The sequence below is a fragment of the Papio anubis genome, chromosome 6 (genome assembly GCF_008728515.1).
Source record: "Papio anubis isolate 15944 chromosome 6, Panubis1.0, whole genome shotgun sequence".
NCBI lineage: Eukaryota > Metazoa > Chordata > Mammalia > Primates > Cercopithecidae > Papio > Papio anubis.
Window position 1 is genome coordinate 146,103,311 of NC_044981.1, and position 19,339 is coordinate 146,122,649.

Consider the following 19,339-nt stretch of genomic DNA (forward strand, 5'->3'; position numbering starts at 1 on the left):
CCAAAATCAAGGTGTCTGTAAAGCTGGTTTCTTCTGAGGGCTGTTCCAGGTCTCTCCCCTAGCTCCTGGTGGTTTGCTTACAGTCTTTGTGTTCCTTGGTGCGTAGAAGCATTGTCTTGATCTCTGACTTCATAGGTTTCTTCCTGTGTGGGTGTCTGTCTCCAGGTTCGCCACCCCACTTTTTATTGAGACAGGGTCTCATTCTGTTGACCAGAGTGCAGTAGTGCAATCACGCCTCACTGCAGCTCACCCTCTCGAGCTCAAGTGATCCTCCCACCTCAGCCTCCTGAGTAGCTGGAACTACAGGAGCACCCTACCATGCCTGGCTAATTTTTTATGTTTTTGTAGAGATTAGGTTTTGCCATGTTGCCTAGACTGGCCTCAAACTCCTGGGCTCAAGCCATCTACCCACCTCAGTTTCCCAAAGTGCTGGTATTATAGGCATGAGCCACCATGCTCACCCAGATTTCCCCTTTCTATAAGTAAACCAGTCATATTGAATTAGTGGCCCACCCTACCCCAGTATCACATCATCTTAACCAGTGACCTCTACAACAACCTTACTTCCAAATAAGCTCACGTTTGGAGGTTCTGAGGGTTAGGATGTCAATGTGAATGTTAGGGGACACAATTCAACCTATAATGCAAATTGTATATGCAAATTATATATGCAAATTTGTATCAGGTTTTTTACATTTATTTTATATTCTGAAAATTTGCCAATACTACTAAGATTTCTTGAAAAGATGGCTATAATACAGGCATAACTTTATGTACTTCAGATACATCATATTGACTCAATCTTTCATACCTTAGCGTTTGACATGAACTTGTTTCCAGTTTTTCACTCTCATATTTTCCTGTAATTCTTTATTCCATAGTCTTCTCAGTGAGTGGCACAATGTCAGGTGTGGTTAGCTATAAGTTGTAGACTTACAGTGTGAAATTATAATTTCTTTCTTTTTGATTATCCGTACTTTAAACAAATACTTTTAAATGAAATACATAATATTTTGTAATAGGAAAAATATACACCAAACTGATTTTAAAGCAAGCTTCATTGTTATCACTATTTCCTTTAGTACCCATTTATATTTATTTTTTTTTTGAAAAATAGATTTCCCATGCTTTATCCTTTTATAATCTGGCTGTGGAGCTTATTACTTTAAGTTATTACAATTATTAGGGTTGTTTAGAGATCATGAGTTTATCTTCGTACCAATCTTGGAACTTGAGAAAATATAAATTGCACTGTTGGTCATGTTCAGATTTTTTTCTTTTGATGATTTTCCCTTGTTTTTTTTTTGTGTGTGTGTTTGCTTGCAAATATGGGTTGAGGATTTAAAGAAAACAAAATGCGCACTAACTTTAAAGATTTTATTCATTTTTAAATAAATGAATTCTGTGTTTAGAAAAGAGATGTAATCCCTTTCAATCACATCTCTCTTTTGAGTCAATTCCACCCTTATTGCTGGTGTCAGGAGAAAACCTTGGAAGACAAAACACAGAATTACCTAGTTAGCCTTGTCACATAACTCAGCTCTGCTTTACCTACAGAACCTCAAGGTAAAGCCTTTGTTTTTGTTACCATGGCCTAATTCAAGCTAAGAAGAAAACTGACTTTTAGAAGCAGCAGAGAAGGGATTAAGTTGCCAGGTTAGGTAACATATTCCTAAAGTCCCTGCGCTTTCAGTACAGAACAAAGGAACTGCACCAAGTCTTGGAATCATTCTATTCCTCAATGACTGGTGTTCTCTGTACAGCATTTATGTTTTACTTAAAATGTATCACTTTTCTATGGCAAATAATCAAGACCCCAGCCCACCCCCAAAAGCCAGACCTCTGCAAGACATATAAATTCTGCTGTACTTCTAAATAAAAAAGTCTTACCATTTATTGTCTTTGTTCTTGGATTTATTTTATCAATACAATTTGAAATTCATGAAATTTTAATTGAGTATAATTTTCTGTCATTATTATACGTTATTCTGCAAATAAAAAATAAGCTGGCATCTTTCAGTTACTTAGAGCTGAGGCCAGTAAACTCTTTTTGGAAATAACCTGGAGGGCCTTACCTGTCCCTGGTGCAGCTACTGGACTCTGCTGTTATAATGTGAAAACAGCCATAGATCACATTTAGACAAGTGGGTGTGCATGGGTTCCTTTATTTACAAAAATTTAAAATTTTATTTACAAAAATATGCATCAAATCAAGAATAATAAAAATGTGACATTCAAAGGTAGTCTACCCCAGACCCAATCTGCTTTTTCAGACTTACAGTTTCCCAGAATAAATAATTTTTTTCCAAACATACAAACTTGCTTGTTGTCTACTGAACCAACTTTTCAACTTCTACACCACTGTCTCTCCTAGAATGTCACTTTTCTCTTAGCCTGTGTGAATTCTCCTTGCTTTGAGAAGACTTCCTGGCCTCATGGTGCCCACACGTAAGGAGGCACTCACTCTAGCATCCTACAGTTGCAGGGCTGGTACTTGCAGACCCTAAAAGTGAGCTCCTCTTTAAAATCTGCACCCTAAGCACCTCCCTTGCACCTTAGTGCTGGCTTTGGGCTTTGATTATCTTCTCACTTCTGTGCGATTTCCTCCTTTAGAAGTAAGCAGGAGGCTTTCCTTACATGGGAGCAAGGGTGATTTCCTATTTGTTTCTAATACCTTTCCAGTGTTTTATAGCATTTGATGGGCAGCTTTGGCTGCAGGAGTAGAGTGAGCCAGTGTGTGTAGACTTTGGCTTACAAAGCTTGTGAATTTCTTTTTTTGTGTCAGATACTATCATGTTGTTAGTCTGATTCAATTTTTAAGTTACCCACATACATTTGCTTGACTCTCTTATGCCACCTAACCCATTTTTGTCAGAGTTCTCTGTAGTTTATTCCTATTGATCACACATTTCAACGTTGGGAAAATAAAATATTAATAGCTAATGGTAATTGATATGATCCAGCAATCCCACTCCTAGGTAGATACCCAAAAGAAAGGAAATCAGTACATTAAAGAGATATCTGCACTCCCATGTTTGTTGCAGCCCTATTCACAATAGCCAAGATTTGGAAGCAACCTAAGTGTCTATCAACAGATGAATGGTTAAAGAAAATGTGATACATATACACAATGGAGTACTATTCAGTCATAAAGAAGAATTAGATCCTGTCATTTGCAACAACATATATGGAACTGAAGGTCATTATGTTAAGTGAAATAAGACAGGCACAGAAAGACAAACTTCACATGTTCTCACTTATTTGTGGGAAATAACCATTAAAATAATTGAACTCATGGAGATAGAGAGTAGAAGGATGGTAACCACAGATTAGGAAGGGTAGTGGCGGATTGGTGGCAAGGAAGTGATGGATGGCTAATGGGTACAAAAAAATAAGAAGAATGAATAAGACCTAGTATTTGCTAGTATAACAGGATGACTATAGTAAACAATGATTTAATTGTACATTTTAAAATAAATAAAATAAATTGGATGGTTTTTAACATAAAAGATAAATACTTGAGATGATGGATATACCATTTATCCTAATGTGAATATTATGCATTCCATTCCTATATCAAAATATCTCATGTAACCCATAAAGATATATACCAACTATGTACCCACAAAAATTAAAACTAAAAAAAATTTTTTAAAGAGTTAATGGCTTTTGTGAGTTGGATATAGTGCTAAGCATTTTACTTAAATTATCTCATTGTATAAATACTTAAATAGTTACAGCAACCCTCTGAATTAGATAATAGTTATGCCACCTTATAAATAAGAAAGTGAGCTCTAGAAAACTTAGGTAACTTCCTTATGCTCACAAAGCAATAACTTATGAAATTTAAACTAGGTAATATGATCTCAGTTTCTGAGTTGTTAAACAAGAGATTTTATTGGGAAATCAGGAAGATTGTTTGGCTCATTAATTTTCTTTTTAGGAATCTTTTCTTCAAATAAAAGCTTGGGCAAAACCCCAATATGTAAATTGAATAAAAATAGAGTGCTTTATTTTGAAATGTGTGTGTGGTGGGGGACGGAAGTTACAGTTTAGAGTTAGATCTAATTAAATCTTCTTTACCAAGGCCCTCTTGTTATGGGTTGAATTATGCACCTTTCCCCTGAAAAGATATCTTGAAGTCCTGATCCCGGTACCTCAGAAGGTGACCATATTTGAAAGGAGGTTCACTATGGATGTAATTGAAGTGAGGTCCTACTGAAGCAGGGTGAGCCCCTAACCCAATTTGACTAGTGTCCTTATAAAGAAGACGATGTAAAGAGAGAAAGACACATAGGGTGAACACCGTATGATGATGAAAGCAGAGACTGGAGTAGGCAGCTGCAAGCCTAGGAATGCCAAAGATTGATAGCAAATCACTGTCAACAGGAGGAGGCAAGGAAGGATTCCCCTACAGGTTTCAACAGAAGCATGGTCTTGCCAATTCCTTGATTTAGGACTTTTAGCCTTCTGAACTGTGAAAAAAAAAAAATGGCAGTTGTTTTAAGTCGCCCAGTTTATGGTAGTTTGATAAGGCAGTCCTAAGTAACTAATATATCTTCTCATGGGGCCTCTGAGGGGCAACATGCAACTCAATAAGTATGCATAGCTACTGTGACGACAGGATGAATGAGAAAGGTCTACATAAAAGTCTGATTTTAAAGGAAGACAAGTCATGAGGAGGAAGTGTTGAAATGTCTGTTCAATAGTAACAAACTACATAGGACTCTAACACGGATAGGTTAGATGGCAGTAGGAATCAAGTAAATTTATGTGGCTAACTTATATACCAGAGTTGCCATAGCAGATGATGGAAAAGGGATAAAAGGTTCAGAGAACTGGGCAGGTAAGGTGGACACCCCATATAAGTTCAGGGAAAAAAAAAGTGGTCACATTCTGTGGGACAGCACAGAGAACATGGCTTATCAGAGCAGGAGGGCTGCACAGGTGGAAAACGAACAGGCATCACTGAGAGCTTGATGGTGCTCTACTTGGAGGACAGGGCTGATGGCAGGAGACACTGGGCTCACTAATAATAATGGAGAGATGGGATCCCAAAATAGTAGTGACAGGGAGGCAGCACTTAACGGTCAGGAGCAAGGCAGGCATAATGAGCAGTAGCAGAATAGTAGTGGATTTGTCTGCTTGAGCTGCTGTCACAAAATATCACAGGCTGGGGGGCTTAAACAACAGAAATGTATTTCCTCACCATTCTGGAGGCTAGAAGTCCATGACCAAGGAGCCAACAAATTCAGTGTCTGGTGAGGGCTTTCTTCCTGCTTGCAGATAGCCACCTTCTCACTGTTTCTTCACGTGGCCTTTCCTCTATGTGCACATGGGGTAGGAGGTGGATAGATCTCTGGTATCCATTCCTTTTTATGAGGACACTAACTATTAGATTAGAGCCCCTTCCTTTATGAAATAATTCAACTTTAATTACTACCCCAAAATCCTATCTTTGAATACAATCACATTGTGGATTAAGCCTTCTATCTATGAGTATGGGGAGCACAAGTCATGTCATTTAGTATATACAATAGAGCACAGCCAGGTAGCTTACAGCATATAACACATAGCTAGAGGGACCTAAATTGAAAAGAGCTACAGAGATAGTTGATAGAACATGGTATCACTGAAGGAAAGATAGATGGGTAGCCAAACAGTGCTATTGTTCAATCTATACAACCAAAAGAAAACAAGGATCAGTTCCTGGGAAGATGGTACTGCATATCCAGTTGATTTTTCAACCAACCTTCAGAGGACGAAGGGGAAGTCTTCTTTTGGCTCTCACAGTTTTGGCACAGTAAGCAGGATACCAAAACTCTGCTTTTCTGGAAATCATAGTCAAGAGAACCCTAGGACCTGACAAGGCAGCACAAAGGGCCACTATCACACTGATAACAACACAAGACAAAAAAGTACAAAGGCTCAGTCCATCACAGCCACAGCCAACACCACCATGGACCACATGGGAGCCAGAGGGTTGTCCTGCCATTGCCCATGCCACACCTACTTCCCAGAGACCTGAAGACCTGCCCACCCACCTGGCCCACCACTGCCACAATGAGTACCCAAGCAAGCCACCTGGAGGTTCAAGAATTGGTCTATCTGGACATGCTAACACTGGTGCTGGTATATACCACCCTGGGGTCAAAGGATAAGCATGCTTGGCCTATTGCTGCCACCACTGGGGCCTGAGGACTGGCTCACTTGACATCCCTCTCCCCAGAAAAACTTTACCACAGTCTGCACTCACAACTGCACCCCAACCCACTGAGGCAATCACAGACAACACTGACACTGTTTACAGCCAAAGAAATTATCCAAGAACTATACTACTACTACTACACACACCCAGAATCAAAGCCAAAGTGCCTTACCTAACCAACACTATAAATATATCTCCAGAAGAAAGTCCTCCTCTGTGAAAGCAAATCCAAAAATCTACAAAAAGCAACTATTATACCCAATGCACATATATCAATATAAGGGCACAGAAACATGAAAAAACAAGGAAACATGACACCTCCAAAGAAACACAATAATTCTCTAGCAAAAGATTACAATGGAAAATGCCAGAAAAATAATTCAAAATAATGATATTAAGGAAGCTCAATGAGATAAAAGAGAACACGGATAAGTAAAATAAAGAATCAGAAAAACATATCAGGGTATAAAGGAGAAATTTACCAAAGAGATAGATATAAAAAAAAATCAAATAGAAATTCATTGAATGAAATAAAAAATACATAAAAGAGCTTAAACAGTAGACTAGGTCAAGCGAAGAAAGACTCTCAGAACTTGAAGACAGGTCTTTGGAAATAACCCAGTTAGACAAAAATAAGGAAAAAGAACAACAAAAAAAAATTAACAAAGTTTACATGACATATGTAATACACAAAATGGTGAAATGTTTAAATATTTGATGTTACAGAAGGCAAAGAGAAAACCATAAAATAATAGCCAAAAACTTCCCAGGTCTGGCAAGAGAGTTAGACATACAGATACAGGGAACTCAGAGATCCCCAAATACATACAACCCAAAAATGTCTTCTCCATGGCACATTATGGTTAAACTATCAAAAGTCAAAACAGAGAGAGGTTTTGTAAAAACAGCAAGAGAAAAGCATCTAGTCAATTATAAAGGAACCCCCTTCTGACTAATAGCAGATCTCTTAGCAGAAACCTTATAGGCCAGAAGAGAATAGAACAATATATTCAAAGTGCAGAAAGAAAAAAAGACTCTGTTAATCTAGGATACTATAACCAAAATTATCCTTCATAAATGAAAGAGAAATAAAGTAGTTCCAAGATAATAAAAAACTGAGGGAATTTATCACCACTAGATGTGCCCTATAAGAAATGCAGAAGGGAGTCGTACACCTGGAAGCAAAATTTCAATATCATCATAAAAATATGAAAGTATAAGACCCAGTGGTAGAGCAAACACACAAATAAGTAAAGAAAAAAATCCAAATGTTACCACTATAGAAAACCACCAAACCACAATGATAAACAATGAGAGAAAGAAACAAAGGGTATATGAAACAATGATACCATCATAAAAACACATGAAAATATGAAATCTACTAGTAGAGTAAATAATCAAATAAGAAAGAGAAAGAACTCAAATATTACCACTACAGAAAACCATCAAACTGAAATGAAAAAAATAAGAGAGAAAGAAAGAACAAAGGGAACACACATGCACCCAGAAAACAAGTAACAAAAGAATAGGAATAAGTCCTTACATTTCAATAACCTTGAATGTAAGTAGATTGAACTTGAAAGGTATAGACTGGCTGAATGGATTTTAAAAAAAGCACAACCCAACTATACGCTGCCTATAAGAAACTTTACCTCACCGGTAAAGACCTACATAGATGGCAAGAAAAGAGATGGAAAAAAAATGTTCCATGTAAACAGAAACAAAAAGCAAACAGGAATAGCTGTACTTATAAAGATAAAACAGAGAATATAATAATAATCTCTACAGATATAGAATAAAGAATTGGGTATACATATATATATATACACACACATATGTATGTAGGGTGAGATGATAGATAGATAGATAGATAGATAGATAGATAGATAGATAGACAGACAGACAGATAGATAGATAGAATTTGGTGTCTTTGTGTGTTTATACACTCAACATCAGAGCACCTAGATGTATAAAACAAACATTATCAGATTTAAAGGGAGAGATAGACTCCAATACAGCAGATGGACCTATAACATTTACAGAACATTTCATCTAACAACTGAAGAATACACATTCTTTTTACCAGCAAATGGTACATTCTTCAGGGTAGACCATTTGTTAGGCCATAAAACAAGTCTCAATAAGTTTTTAAAAATCATTATATCAGTATCTTCTCAAACCACAGTGGAATGAAACTAGAAATCAATATTAAAAAGAACTTTGGAAACTATACAAATATATGAAAATTATACAATATGCTCCAGAATGACCATTAGGTAAATTAAATAATGAGGAAGCAAGTAAAAAAATTCTTAAAACAAATGAAATACAGCACCTGGTATTCCCAGGTGATCTTTTATCCAAGTTCTAACCAGGCCCAACCCTGCTTAGCTTCCAAGGTCAGAAGAGATCGGGTGTACTCAGGGTGGTATGGTTGATAAGAGCTATTTATGACAAACCCACAGCCAATATCATACTGAATGGGCAAAAGCTGGAAGCATTACTTTGAAAACTGGTACAAGATAAGGATGCCATCTCTCATCACTTCTATTCAACATAGTGTTGGAAGTTCTGGCTAGGGCAATCAGGCAAGAGAAAGAAATCAAGGGTATTCGAATAGGAAAAGAGTAAGTCAAATTGTCTCTGTTTGCAGATAACATGATTGTATATTTAGAAAACCCCATCATCTCAGCCCCAAATCTCCTTAAGCTGATAAGCAACCTCAGCAAAATCTCAGGATACAAAATCAATGTGCAAAAATCACAAGCATTCCTATACACTAATCATAGACAAACAGAGAGCCAAATCATGAGTAAACTCCCATTCACAACTGCTACAAAGAGAATAAAATACCTAGGCATACAACTTACAAGAGATGTGAAGAACCTCTTCAGGGCGAACTACAAACCACTGCTCAAGGGAATAATAGAGGACACAAACAAATGGAAAAACATTCCATGCTCATGGATAAAAAGAATCAATATCATGAAAATGGCCATACTGCCCAAAGTAATTTCTAGATTCTATGCAATCCTCATCAAGCTACCATTGACTTTCTTCACAGAATTGGAAAAAACTACTTTAATCTTCATATGGAACCAGAAAAGAGCCCATATAGCCAAGACAATTCTAAGCAAAAAGAACAAAGCTGGAGGCATCACGCCACCTGACTTCAAACTATACTACAAGGCTACAGTAACCAAAACAGCATAGTAGTGGTACCAAAACAGAGATATAGACCAATAAAACAGAACAGAGGCCTCAGAAATAACACCGCACATCTACAACCATCTGATTTTTGACAAACCTGACACAAACAATAAATGGGGAAAGGATTCCCTATTTAATAAGTTGTGTTGGGAAAACTGACTAGCCACACACAGAAAACTGAAACTGGACCCCTTCCTTACACCTTATACAAAAATTAACTCAAGATGGATTAAAGACTTAAATGTAAGACCTAAAACCACAAAACCCTAGAACAAAACCTAGGCAATACCATTCAGGATATAGGCATGGGCAGAGACTTCATGACTAAAATATAAAAAGCAATTGCAACAAAAGCCAAAATTGACAAATAGGATCTAATTAAACTAAAGAGCTTCTGCACAGAAAAAGAAACTCTCATCAGAGTGAAGAGGCAACCTGCAGAATGGGAGAAAATTTTTGCAAGCTATCCATCTGACAAAAGATGAATATCCAGAATCTACAAGGAATGTAAACAAATTTACAAGAAAAAAACAAACAACCCCATCAAAAAGTGGGCTAAGGATATGAACAGCCACTTCTCAAAAGAAGACATTTATGCAGATAACAAACATGAAAAATGCTCATCATCACTGTCATTAGAGAAATGCAAGTCAAAACCACAATGAGATAACCATCTCACGCCAGTTAGAATGGCGATCATTAAAAGTCAGGAAACAACAGATGCTGGAGAGGATGTGGAGAAACAGAAATGCTTTTACACTGTTGGTAGGAGTGTAAATTAGTTCAACCATTGTGGAAGACAGTGTGGTGATTCCTCAAGGATCTAGAACTAGAAATACCATTTGACCTAGCAATCCCATTACTGGGTATATACCTAAAGGATTATAAATCATTCTGCTGTAAAGATACATGCACACATATGCTTACTGTGGCACTATGCACAATAGCAAAGACTTGGAACCAACCCAAATGTCCACCAATGATAGACTGGATAAACAAAATGTGGCACGTATACACCATGGAATATTATGCAGCCATAAAAAGGATGAGTTCATGTCCTTTGTAGGGACATGGATGAAGCTGGAAACCATCATTCTCACCAAACTACCATAAGAACAGAAAACCAAACACCACATGTTCTCACTCATAAGTGGGAAATGAACAATGAGAACACATGGACACAGGGAGGGGAATATCACACACCAGGGCCTGTTGTGGGGTCGGGGGTTAGGGGAAGGATAGCATTAGGGGAAATACCTAATGTAGGTGATGAGTTGATGGGTGCAGCAAATCACTATGGCATGTGTATGCCTATGTAACAAACCTGCACGTTCTGCACATGTACCCCAGACCTTAAGGCATAATAAAAAAAATGAAAATGAAAACATTACATACCAAAAACTATAAGATTCAGCAAAAGCTGTGATAAGAGGAAAGTTTATAGCAATGAAACCCACATAATTAGTTCCTATACACTAATAATAAACTATTTGAAAAAGAAATCAAGGAGGCAATCTCATTTACAATAGCTACAAAAAGTAGAAAGTTTTCAAATAAATAATCTAACATTGCATTTAAAAGGAACTAGAAAAGCAAAAACAAACCAAGTTGAAATTAGTAAAGAAAAATAAAAAATGCAGGTCTGAGTAGAACTAAACAAAATGGAAACTAATAGGAAAATACAATGGATAAACGAGATGAAAATTTGTTGTGTTGAAAAGTTAAATAAAATCAATAAATCACTTGCTAGACTAACCAAGAAAAAGGGGAGAAGACTCAAGTAAACAAAATTGGAAATGAAAAAGGAGACATTACAACTGACGTCATGGAAATACAAAAGATCATCAGAGAACATGATAAACAATTATAGAATAGCAAACTGGAAAACCTAGAGGAAATAAATAAATTCCTTGGCACATAAGATGTACCAAGATTGAATTAGGAAGAAATAGGAAGTCTGAACAGATCAATAATGAGTAATGAGGTTGAGTCAGCAATAAAAATCTTCCAACAAAGAAAAGTCCAGGACCAGATGGCTTCACTGCCAAATTCGACTAAACTTTCAAAAAAGAATAAACACAAATTCTCCTTAAACTATCCCAAATAATCACAGAAGAAGAAATTCTCTCTAACTCATTCCACCAGGCCAGCATTACCCTGATACCAAAACCAGATAAGGACACAATTAAAAAAGAAAACTACAGGTCAATATCTCAAATTAACATAGATGCAAAATTTCTCAACAGAATACTAACGAACAAAATCCAATAGCACATCAAAAAGATAATACGCCATGATTATTCCAGACATGCAAGGAAATTTAACATACACAAATCAATAAATGTAACATACCATATCAATAGAATAAAAGAAAAACCTGTATGATCATCCAACGCACACAGAAAAAGCATTTGATAAAAAATGACATTATGATAAAAACTCTCATCAAACGAAGCACAGAAGCAATGTACCTCAACATAAGAAAAATCGTAGATGAAAAACCAACAGCTGACACCCTACTCAATGGAGAAAAGTTGAAAGCCTTTTCTCTAAGAACTGGAACAAGACAAGGATGCCCACTTTCATCACTCCTATTCAACAAAGAACTACAACTTCTAGCTGGCGCAATTGGGCAAAAGAAAAAAATAAAATGTATCCTAATTGGAAAACAGAAAGTCAAATTGTCCATCTTTGCTGATAATATGATCATATACCTAGAAAACCTACAGATTCCACCAAAAAAATTCTTAAACCTGATAAATTAATTCAGTAAAATTTCAGGATACAATATCAACATACCAAAATAGAAGTGTTCCTATACACTAATAATGAACTATTTGAAAAAGAAATCAAGGAGACAATCTCGTTTACAATAGCTACCAAAAAAAAAAACAAAAACAAAAACAAAAAAACCTGACAATAAATTTAACTAAGCAGGTGAAATTCCCCTATAAAGAAAACTATAAAACACTGATGAAAGAAATTGAAGTATGCCAAAACAAATGGATATCCCATGCTTATGATCAGAAGAATTTATATTGTTTAAATGAACATACTACACAAAGCAATCTACAGATTCAATGCAATCCCTATGAAAATACCAGTGTCATTTTTCACAGAAATGGAAAAAGCAATCCCAAAATTCACAGGGAACAACAAAAAGCCAGAGCAATTCTGAAAAAAAGAATAAAAGATAGAGGCATTACACTACTTGACTTCAAAATATATTACAAGGCTATAGTAACCAAAACAGCATGTTATTGGTATAAAAACAGACATATAGACCAGTGGCACAGAATAGAGAACCCAGAAATAAATCTACATATTTAAAGCTACCTAATTTTTGACAAAGGTATCAAAAATATGCATTAGTGAAAGGATACCTTCTACAATAAATAGTACTGGGAAAACTGGATATCCATATGTGGAAGAATGAAACTGGACCCCTATCTCTAATCATACACAAAATCAACCCAAGATGGATTAAAAACTTAAATATAAGACCCTAAACTATAAAACTACTAGAAGAAAACATAGGAAAAATACCTTAGAACATTGGTCTGGGCAAAGATTGTATGGTTAAAACCATAAAAGCACAGACAACAAAAACAAAACTAGACAAATGGAACTATATTAAACTAAAAACCTTCTGTATAGCAAAAGATACAATCAACAGAGTGAAGAGATAACCTGTTAAATAGGAGAAAATATTTGCAAAACTATGCATGTGATATGAGACTAATATCCAGAGTATGCAAGGAACTCAACTCAGCAGTAAGAAAAAAATAATAATCCCATTGAAAAGCAGACAAAGAACATGAATAGGCATTTTTCAAAAGAAGACATAAAAATGGTCAACAAGTATATGAAAAAGAACTAAATCATGACATTTGCAGCAACATAGATGGTACTGGAAGTCGTTAAGCATAACAAACCAGGTACAACATCACTAATGTTTAACACACCTATCATCCAAAAAATGTAAATCAAAACCACAAAGAGATATCATTTCACTCAGTTAGAATGACTATTATGAAAAAGACAAAAAAAAAAAAAAAACCAGATTCTGGGAAAAATGTGGAGAAAAGGGAACTCTTATATACTGTTGATTGGACTGTACATTAGTTCAGCTCCCATGGATAACAGAATAAAGATTTCTCTAAAAACTAAAAATAGAACTACATGTGATACAGTATTCCTACTACTGGGTATCTATCCAAGGGAAATATAGTCAGTATATCAAATGGACACCCACACTTGCGTGTTTATTACAGCATATTCACAATAGCAAGGATATGGAACAACCTGTAAATGAAAAGCGGTATGTATACAAAATGGAATACTATTCAGCCATAAAAAAGAATACAATCACATCATTTGTAGTAACATGGAGCATACAAGAGGTCATTATGTTAACTGTAATAAGTGTAAGAAGTGTAATAAGCCAGACACAGAAAAGCATGTTCACACTCATATGTGGAAGCTAAAAACGTTGCTATCATAAAAGTAGAGAGTAGAATGATAGATATCAGAGGCTGGGAAGGATGTGTGGGTGGGCCAGGGGTGGAGTGAATGAAGAGAAGTTGGTTAATGGGTGCAAATGTACAATTAGAAGGAATAAGTTATAATGTTCAGTAGCAGAGTAGGGTGACTGTAGTCAACAACAATGTATTGTATATTTCAAAATAGCTAGAAGAGAAGATTTTCAATGTTCCCAACACACAGAAATGATACACACTCAAAGCGATGAATACTCTAAATACCCTGACCCCTTACCTAATCATTACACCCCTATACATGGAACAAAATAGCACGTGTACTCCATGAATATATACAAAAATTAGGTATCAATTTTTTAAAGTGCAACAAAAAAAAGAAATCAAGGATCAGGAAACTAAGGGCAGCTACACATAAAAAGTAACAATTCATTGCTCTGAACCTTAGTCATTTTTCAGATCCAGAGCCCATTGATTGAAAGAGAGGTAAGGCCAATGTCAAGAAGTGTATTTCCTAGATTAGCTTCTAACATTTTCACAGTTTGAAGTCTTACAATTAAATCTTTAATTTATCTTGAGTTAATTTTTGTATATGGTGAAAGGTAGGGGTCCAATTTAATTCTTCTGCATATGGCTAGCCAGTTATCCCAGCACCATTTATTAAATAAGGACTTCTTTCCCTATTGCTTGTTTTTGTTGGCCTTGTGAAGAATTTTTAGCTAAGTCCCTGAAAGCAATTGCAACACCAAAAAAAAATGTGTTACGTACCTATGTGACATAATTAATTAAACTGAAGAGCTTCTGCACAGCAAAAGAAACTATGAAGAGAATAAACAGACAATTTACAGAATGGGAGAAAATATTACAAACAATTTATTCAACAAAGTTCTAATATCCAGAATCTATAAGGAACTTAAACAAATCAGCAAGCAAAAACCAAATAATCTCATTACAATACAAGCAAATGACATGAGCAGACACTTCTAAAAAGAAGACATATAATCAGCCAACAAACATATGAAAATGTGCTCAACATCACTAATCATCAGAGAAATGCAAATCAAAACCACAATGAGATACCATCTCACATCAGTGAGAATGGCTATCATTAACAAGTCAAAAATAACAGATGTTAATGAGGCTGTGGAGAAAAGGGAATGCTTATAACACTGTCGATGGGAATGTAAATTAGTTCAGCCACCATGGAAGTTAGTTTAGAGATTTCTCAAATAACTTGAAACAGAGCTACCATTTAACCCAGCAATCCCATCACTGGGATATATTCTCAAAGGAAAATAAATTGTTGTAGCAAAAAGACATGCACTTGTATGTTAATCACAGAACTATTCATAATAGTAAAGACATGAAATCAACCTACAGGCTCATCAGTAGTGGACTGGATAAGAAATGCGATACATATGCACTATGGAATACTATGCAGTCATATAAAAGAATGAAATGTCCTTTGCAGCAACATGGATGCAGCTGGAGGCCATTATCCTAAGTGAATTAATGCAGGAACAGAAAATTAAATACTATATGTTCTCGCTTATAAGTGGGAGCTAAACTTTGAGTACACATGGACATAAATATGGGAGCAGCAGACTACTAGCACTGTGAACTACTAGTGAAGGGAAGGGAGTATAGGTTGAAAAACTACCATTTGGGTACTATGCTCACTACTTGGGTGATTGGGTCTGTACCCCAAACCTTAGCATCACACAATATAGTCATGTAACAAATCTGCATATGTATTCCCTGAATCTAAAATAAAAGTTGAATTATGAAAAAAATAGACATTATAATCACTGAAAAAATAAAAACTAAAAGAGAGGCAAACAGATCCTGGAGGATGACTATGACAAATTCACAGTTAGCAGCTCCAACTGCACTTGTGTTAGATGTAGTGTCTTTGCCAGAGAAAATTAATGTGACCTCAGAATATGAAATGCAGTCATGGATGTGCTTTAAAAGTATTCTTTCCTATCCCTATAAAAAATGAGGATCAGAAACAGTTCACATTCACTAGGCATGCGAAAGAGTAGATGCTTACAAGCTTGCCCAAGAACTTTATTAATTCTCCTTCCCTCTGTCATAATGTAGTCCAAAGACACCTGGACCATCGACTATATCAATGATATCATGGCTAATTGGACCAAATACACAAGAAGTGGCAAGCTCTTTGGACTCCTTAGTAAGACATATGCACTCCTGAGTATGGGAGATATCCCCAAAAATGTCAGGAATGTGAACCATCATCAGTGAAATTTATAGAGGTCCAGGGGCCTAGTAAAAGTTGAACACCCTTTTCAAAAGAAAGGAAATATTTCCTCTCCCATCTCCCTCCACAAGGAGGGATGCACAATACCATATTTTTCACCTTTGGCTTTTGAAAACAATATTTCTTACCTAGGAATACTGCTCTGGTGCATACACTGAATTGTCATGAAAAGCTTCCAGCTTCACTTTGAGTAGGGTCTACTGCAGGAAAGGCTTCTGACAAAAGTCAATCCTGTTGTATAAGCAGTCCTGACACTTGGTACATACATAGCCTGTGGCAATGGCAGACTCTGCGGTGAGAAATGACACTGCTTGAAGTGTCTTTTCCAATAGAAGTCTCAATAGAAGAATGGCCATGTAGATGTTATTAACATGCTATTTAAAAGCCCCGACAAAAGAATTGTCGTGTAGATGTCTAGGCTCCAGGGTAGGACTATGCCACCCAGGGCAGAGGATTATATACCATTCACAAAACAGCTCCCTAGTAGAGATAAGGAGCATGACTTTCCACCATGAGCTGTGTTATGTCAGTCTCACTAAGTCATAGGGTTAAATGGGCCCCATAGTTGTCCATCATAAAATGGGAGTGGTATATCTGGGACTGGGTGAAAACAAGACTGGGAAGCACAAGAAAGCAGCATGAGCAGATGATCCAGAGACCTGTGTCATCTACCAGTACCTGTTGCTCAGTTCACATCTATAGCCTCGTGGGTTACGTATGGGGGCACCCATTATGGCTGCCTGATGGTGGGTGGCAAATGGGTTGATTAAGAGAAGGGTTGCCACGATATATGGGCTAAGCCAAAAATGTCTCACTCAAGGGTAGCTCTGATAGGAAGTAGAGAGAATAAGCCCTCTCAATGGGCAAGGCTTTCCCTTTTGTGTGGTTAGAATATGTACAGGCAGTGGTACATGGCATGGCTAGTTGGTCAAGGGTCTAAAAGGGGACTAGGATAAGGTCTGTGGTAGAGGTATTGGTGTGGACATTTGTGAGGGGCATAATGTGTAAAGATCTTTGTATTGCATATTAATGTCCACCAGAGAGCATCTGCCTAGAAGTTGACACTAAACAAGTAAACACAATGACTTTTTCTGTTGACATCAGTCAGCCTCTGCCATCAGGCATCCCAGTGCTGGGGTAATGAGCTCATGATTAGAATAGTCACGGTGGCAGGGACAGAAGCCATGCATGGTCTCAACAGCACAGTCTCCCACTTATCAAGGCTAATCTAACTACTGCTGCAACCTAATATTCAACCACAAGTACCAACACTGAGCTCCTGAAAGTGGCACCATCCGTCAAGAACACCACCCATTCACTTTGTGACAAGTTGATTACTATGGACTTTTCCTTGCTAGAAGAGGCAGTAATTCATTTTCACTGGAACAGATATCCATTCCAGGCAGGGTTTCCTTTTATACCTTAAAGACCTTAGCCAGTGTAGAGACTGAATGTTTGTGTCCCCTCAATATTTGTATGTTGAAATCCTAACCCACAATATTATGGTTTTAGGAGGTAGGGCTTTGGGGAGGTAATTAGGTCATTAGAGTGGAGCTCTCATGAATGAATTTAGTGCTCTCGTAAGAAGAGACATAAGATCTTACCTTCTATCTCTGCTCTCCACCTTATGAGGATGACAAGAAGACAGGCCCTCTGTAAACCAGTGGCCCCTCACTAGACCCAGGATCAGCTGGCACCTTGATCTTGGACTTCCCAGTCCCTACATTATGAGAAATGAATGTTGGTTGTTCAAGCCACCCAGTCTATGATAATTTGTTAAAGCAGCCAAAACTAAGCCAGCACCACTATCTGAGGGCTTACAGAGTGTTTGATCCATCAACACTGGAGCCCCTTTAATATTGTATCAGAGTAAAGGATATGAGGCCGTGGACACATGACAATAGGATTCACTGGTCTTGTGACATATCACACCACCCAGTTTGAAAGAATGATGGGACAGCCTATTGATATCGTAGCTGAGGCACCAGCTCAAGGATGATACCTTGTGAGGCTAGACCACCATTCTTCACATGACATAGTTTACATTTTGCGATTCCATGCAGCACACAAGCAACAGCAGTAATAAAATGCTGTGACTTCAATAAGTAGAATACATGGGTCTAGAAACCAAGAGATGGAAGCATAATGACCCTGCTTACCATCATTCCCAGCAATTATCTTTGGGAATTTGTGCTTCCTGTCCCCACAACTCTAGGCTCTGTGGATTTAAGATCCTGGTTTACAAAGAGGGAAAGCATCCAACAGAGGACTCGGCAAAAATCCCATTGAACTTTAAGCTGTGGCTGCCATCCAGGCATTTCGGGTTCCTCATGCCAAGGACCAGCAGACAAGAAGAGGAGTCACCATTCTGGCAGGCATAATTTCCCCTGATAATTTACCAGGAGGAGATAGGACTGCTGCACAGTGGTGGCAGGGAAGAATATATTTGGCACCCCCAGTGATCCACATGGATGTCCTTGGGTACTCTTTTGCCTAATTTTGACAATAAATGGACAAATGTAGCAACCTCAGCCTGAGTATGGGGAACAGGGACTCAGACACCTGAAGTTTGAAAGTCTGGTTCATCTTTCCAGGAAAACCAACAAGTTCAAGATGTACTACTAATGATAAGGAGAATCTAGAATGGATATGAGAAGAAGGAAATGATGTGTATCATTTGTGGCCCTGGGAACAGCTGCAGCAGAATGGGCTACAGCTGGCCCACTAATCTTGTAAGTTTCCTCCAGGAAAAGAGCCCTCCAGAATCTTAAAGGAGCTGCTGTCAGGACTTATCGGAAGAAATGGAACTACATGGTTCAAGTTTTCACTCAGGAGTGATGAACCTAACCCCGAGCTTTCAAGAGTGCTGCCAGCTGGTGGCCCTCAGCCCTGTCCCATCAGCACTTCCCGGAAACTGCCAGCCATTTGGTTCAGATTGCATCAACTTCCTGGGCCCTGCATCTAGTAATCGGTTGATCCAAGATAGGAAAGTAATACAAAAACCTGACCCTTCTACCCCAACTTGAGTTATCTCTGAAGGGTTACCCAAGGTCCAGAGTTCTCTGCAGGACTGAACAAGACCTGTGTTGTGGTTATATTCCAGCCAACTTTTCCCTTTGTCCAGTCCTGCTTCCTTCTCTTCCC

The 19,339-nt window shown here is 37.5% G+C and overlaps 1 pseudogene; it reads right to left on the reverse strand.

The window, feature by feature from the left end:
• Positions 1 to 8,531: 8,531 nt before the first annotated feature.
• On the reverse strand, positions 8,532 to 8,650 carry LOC116275623 (annotated as a pseudogene).
• Between the last annotated feature and the right edge of the window lie 10,689 nt (positions 8,651 to 19,339).